Genomic DNA, 5860 nt, shown 5'->3' on the forward strand with positions numbered 1-5860 from the left:
AGAGACTATAATTGAGAATCAAGTTTCTGAGACTGAAAGCAACCAAATACATTGTATTATTTCGTGAAACTCACACATACATAGTTATTGAGAAAACAATTTGATCTGAAAGAAATATTTTTAAGTTGGCTCAAGGGTTTTGATCAATGCTGCCACAAACATTTTTCATTTGACATGCTCGGACTTTTGTTGTTGGAAGGAACCGTGAGAGTGTTTCTGAACGTGTGTGTGTGTACTGACCAAGCAGTATCAGTTCCTGTTCCAGTTAGGAGAATTACATTCCTGTTTTTGTGTGAGGACAAGGGTTATAAAGCAACATAAAACAGAAGTCCCATTTTGTCTGACTTTGCAAACTAATGTTTATTATTCTCAGAGCTAGATTTTTTCCTAAAAATTAAAACATTATTTTTATTTTGGATTTAATGAAGTATCACTACATGAAACCAATTTGACATGATGAGAGATCTCAGATGATGAAAGGTGTTCAGCCTGATTTAAATCCAGATCCTGAACCCTTTTAAAGAACAATAAAGCATATTTTACCAAAATGTTTTAAAACATTTTGCTTTGTAATTTTTCAACATTAACTTTGAACAGATTTCCAATGTCAAAGAGGCCAAAAGTGTACGTATATTCATGACATTGCTAGCAACTTTTTTATACTATTAAAGACTTTCAATATCTAGGTCTAATAGTCCCAGTTGAAATATTTCTACAGAGGCCCTATTGATTTGGTTTCTTCTGAATTAGCTGTTCAGAGCTCCTTTCTTTGTGTGGGGTGCTAAAGAAAACATTTACAGGTTGGTGTACTGTTCAGTTTTAAGGACTTACAGCTTACTGCTCTCCCAAATTTTCCTTAGCTTTTATTTTTCTGAAAAGCTTAATTTTTTAGCTTGGATATGTGAATATATGATCATATCAATTTTACATTGGGAGAAGTGTTATTTTTAAATTTCACATCTTTTCCCTGAGACTTCTTGTGAATTTTTTCTCAACACAGTTGATGAAAGAGGATTAGTAATTTTTAAATGTTGTATTTCTCTATAGCTTTATTTCAGTATATTTAGAGGAAAGGTAAGTTGGGAGGCCAGGACAAGGTCTTCCTCCCATGGTCATGTTCCACCATTCTGGGCTGTTACTGTCCCCACAGGAGGAAGGGAATGGTAGCTTAGCAACTTTGTCCCATCATGGCATCCCTAGATGCCATTATAGAAACATGCAAATTGCTTTGCACAATTCCTACAGGGCAAGAGCACCTTGTGATTGAGCACAGGGGACGTATAAAAGTGTCTGAGCAGCTAATCCAGTTTCAAATTCATCAGTTTTATAACCATGACATGAAGAGTTGAAAAAATACATATCATGTTTGTTCATAACAGGCACATTTCCTTAATTCATCTTTTCACTTTCTTTTTTCTGTTCAATCTCCCTTCTTCATGGAAACATTCAATGTCAAACGTTTTGAGCCCAGTTATTGTCAAATATAAAAGGAGGGACAATTTTTGTGAGGTAGACTTTTATTTTCTATAGGAGCATGGAAAACTAAAGATCCATGAATTTAAGGAATAAAATCAACTTTGACTTTGGGAAACAGATTGGATGACATTTATTTCAAAAACTTGCAAGGAAATCGTCACAATAGTGTTAGTATCTGGGTTTAGAGTTTTATGTATTATTTTCTTGAGTGTGTGTGTGTGGGTGCACCTGCTTATGTATTGGCTTAAGTAATATAGCAGAGTCAATTTAAAAAGCAAATTTCCCTGAAAATTATAAACTCCTCTTATTTTTACTGATCTTTCCATTTATTCAGGTACCCCCTAGTTCCTTTTAGTCTGGGGTGATCACTGCTAGATATCAGGAGGTTAAAGGGTACAATACCTCAAATTGTTACTGAAGCCACATTTTACTTTCTCAAATCACATGTTCTTTTGAAGTAATTTTATAACTAGTATTTAAAAATTTTTCTGTGCAGTTGAAAAACTGAATATGTAGCTTAGGTTCTTTTCTTTCACTAGCATTTGCATATCAGAATTTGTCAAAATATCATTTTGTAAAAGATCAGAAATAGTAAAGGCTTGGCTGCTTCACTTATATTCCTTCTTGCCCAGGGAAATTGTTAGAAATGTGACATGGCACCTACACCATATTTCTAGTCTGTGCAGTTAGATTTTAAGTTGACATCTTTCTTCAATCTTTTTAAAAATTCAAAAGTAATGGAGTAATCAATGTTTTACAATGCAGCTGAATCCTCCATTGACCCAACAAAATATATGTGGAGAACATGATGTTTAAAACTATAGGACAAGGTGAATTTAAATTTAGGGTTAGGTGCAAAATATTTGCCTCACCAGAGTTACTTCTTTCTTAAACTGTTAGTTTTAATCTAGAAATTGTCCTCCCTATATTAAAATATAGAAAATGACAGAACTGGATTCACATCTTATAATACAGCCTTTGGTAAGGTAACAAAATACACTGGACAGGGGAAGTTAATATTCATTTACACTTTCAACTAATCAATAGTGAAAAAATGAATTCTAAGATTCAAGAAAATTAATCTCATGTTCATATTTCTTTTAGAACAATATTTTATACTGTGAAAGCTCTTTAGTCAAGGTACCCTTTCACTAGGATGACAGAAAATATTAAATTATGCATAAAATAAAAATACACCCAACATATTCATTTTCCTTCTGCTCTTGATTATGACAGATTTAGGAATACTTATGGAGCTTAAAGAAAAAAGGCAAACTTTCCTCTGTAGAGGTCCTCTCCTTTCTGTTTTTGCCACTAATACAGTTCTGAAACAGATTCCTAATAGCCTAAATAGCATTCATTTGGAAAACTACTAACCTATACTTTTCCCTAAACGATGGCAGGATGCCATGGATATGACAGATATTTGGAGGGGAAAAAAAGATGATTAAGCAAAAAAAAAATCATACAATAAAAGAGAATAATCATGTTACCACTGGAATTTTTTAAGATTCAAGATTTATCATATAAAATTTTATGGATAAAAATAAGAAAATGAGATGATCATGTGAGGAGGCAAACTCTGAACCTGAAGATAGTGTTTAATGTAATGCATTTGACCAACAGCCTCTGTCTTTATTAAGCATGGTTTCTTTTATGAATCCCCAATTTCTAAGAAAATGATTTTTAAAAAAGTGTGGGACATGTGTACACAAATTTATGGCTTGGCTCTGGTGTGGAAGAATAGTCTCTCCGAAAGAATAAAATCCTAGTGGTTATAAATGGGTCAGAAAGAATTAGATTTTTTTTATTTATACTTCAGAAATGTAACCAAGTGAATGAAATGGTTTCATATACATTTTTACATCCAACAGTAGTGACACACTGTTCATACATTAATTCTATAGTAAAATGTACATCCTTCTTTTTCGCTAAGTAAGATTTGCCAAGTGTTCATGGACAAAAAAAAAAAATCCCATTCATTGCAATCTAAACTAGTGAAATAACAAGATAAGCCATGTTCTTTTCAATAGCTTAATGGCATTTATAAAGCTATTGTGCAAATATGTGTTAATATCAGCATGTGTAAGATGAAGTTGGAGAAATTCTCAAAAATGTAAATGTCCAATTTGAAAACTTTACAAAATGGTCTATTGGATTTTTGTGACTGAATCTGCCCAGGGACATTAAAGTCCAGGATGGTTTATTATAAGTGTACTTCTATAGCTCTATTCCTAGCTGACTATTCTTCGATTCCCTAATCACACAAAAAAATGCATTCTTATGAAGTTAAGCAGCCGTAGACACAGAATGCTGATGACATTTTCTCCATATCTGAGTTATTAAAGAAAACCCAGTTAGTGGTAATTCTACCAAATACTTGTAACATTCACATAAAATTTTAATTGATTTTCCAACAGTAAAACTGTACCATGAGTCCAACCACAAAGAATATAAGCCTTAAGCCCACTAGGTTTAAGCAATTGTGTCTTTGTAGACTAAACTATGTAAAATAAAATCTGATAACTCCCTGGTGTTAGAGGTAGACAGTTTTCTTTCAAATCCTAGGTTTGGTCCTTTATTTTATTCAGCAGTGAAAGCCATGAATACAGAACAAATAACAGCTGTTACAATTCTCAACCATGACTTCTAACGTCAGAGAATTCAAAGTATGAACATAGTACACAGTAATGAAAAGTATCAAAAATTAGTTTACCTCAGAAAAGATAAATAAAACAGATATATTCCACCAATACATAAACAGATGTTTGTGCTACAGTTAAAATTTGCTGTATACAAAAGATCATAGTCCCCATAATCAGCTTATGATAGAAGCAAGAATACATGAGCCATTTAAATTGTCAGACATTATGCTTTATAAGGTATGCACAGAAGTTCAAGCAATAAATACATACATTAGTTCAAAGCCTTACAATAGCTACGCAAAGCAGATGCAGAAAAGCAGATTTGCTATTACTAGCAAGCAATGATATAAGAGTAAAAATTCATGAAATGCATTAAAGCAACATTTTTCTTAGAAAAAGTCTGGTCATTTATGGGTCCACCAACATTTTTACATAATATGCACAATTATCAAAATACAGACCAAGCATTTCAGAAAACTCCAAAAAACCTAAAATCTATTTTCAAAGCAACTGCAGTTTTGGAGGTTTTTCTGGTATAATGTGCAAGCAGCTATTTTTTAAAATTGTATTCATATAAAACCCATGCAAAACTCTACAGGTATATGCATTCTGTGGCTGAGACTTCCTTTCCAAAGTTTTGTAACTGAGGTATGCATACTTTAGCATTGTAGTCTTAGGCCACCCTCCTGATAGTACACCTCTCACAGTTACTTCCAGTCCATCAAAGCCTTTGAAACGTACCGGAAAGACCCATTTTCCCTTTCAGATAATCCTTACAGTAGGACCCTAGATGGCTGGACACCATCCTTCACAATACCAATCTTTCCTTTGATGCCATACTGTAAACTTCCAGTTCGTTGACCATGACCCAAAGACAAACATAATGAAAAGTAGCAGTTACTGTGACGTTCTCACGTTTCATGCAATCTGCCATAATTGTTCTAATTTTTTTCTTTTTTTTTTCTTTTTTTTCTTTTTTTTTCTTTTTTTTTTTTTAGCAGAGGTAGAAGCTTTCAGAAAGCCTTTTGGGTAAGTGGGAAAACCCTTTTGAAAGCCGTTATGTCCTTTTATTTGGTGTGATAGATGACTGGGTATCTCTCTAACTCTATTTGCTGACTTCAGCAAAGAATAAACGATGAGCTTAGTTTGCAAGAACCAGCTCCATCACATGGAACTGGTACATATGTTAAGCTCTAGCAGCCACCTTCTGTCAAAACTGTTTGTAAAGCAATAACCATAGTCAGGTTATGAGGTCCCTTGGTTGGGGGAAAAAGTATTATCAAGACTTGGCACAGCACATGAAAAGCAACACGTAAAGTTTCTAGGTTTTAAGCAAACATCTGACTATGCTATCTTCAACTACACCATAATGCATTATCATAGTTTTGGGGTTTGGAGTTGTCAAGAAAACCAGCATTCCAACAATTTGGCCTGCGCAAGTCTTTGAAGGGAGTGTATTGTTAGTGTTAATATCCCGTATAAGCAGAGGCAGAATTATATGTAACTTTGGTTTGACTGAAAATAAATACCATGGACTACAATTGCTATAATCTTTGCTTTCAGTGTAAAAACTCAGCTAGATCACTTTAAAATCAATATGAAATTAATTTTTGGCTTTACTAGACCTTTTATGTTTGGTTCCTACTTTTTGTTTTTTTCATTATAACTTAAGACTATAAAAAAATAGTACACAACAAAGATTAAGACCATACAAGACATCTTCTAGCAACATACACTCA

The 5860-nt window shown here is 33.3% G+C and overlaps 1 protein-coding gene across 26 annotated transcripts in view; it reads right to left on the bottom strand.

Moving 5' to 3' along the window:
• Positions 1 to 4038: 4038 nt before the first annotated feature.
• Positions 4039 to 5860, bottom strand: part of Foxp2 (forkhead box P2) — a 588702-nt gene continuing 586880 nt past the window's right edge. For all 26 annotated transcript variants that reach the window (XM_087204643.1, XM_087204642.1, XM_087204639.1 and 23 more), the window contains one exon: positions 4039 to 5860. This exon is cut by the window's right edge and continues 1440 nt beyond it. The gene's annotated coding sequence lies outside the window, so the exon portion shown is untranslated.

The sequence above is a fragment of the Heterocephalus glaber genome, unplaced genomic scaffold, assembly GCF_053883595.1.
Source record: "Heterocephalus glaber isolate CG9 unplaced genomic scaffold, H.glaber_assembly_v1.0 deba00000546, whole genome shotgun sequence".
In the NCBI taxonomy this organism is placed as follows: Eukaryota; Metazoa; Chordata; class Mammalia; order Rodentia; family Bathyergidae; genus Heterocephalus; species Heterocephalus glaber.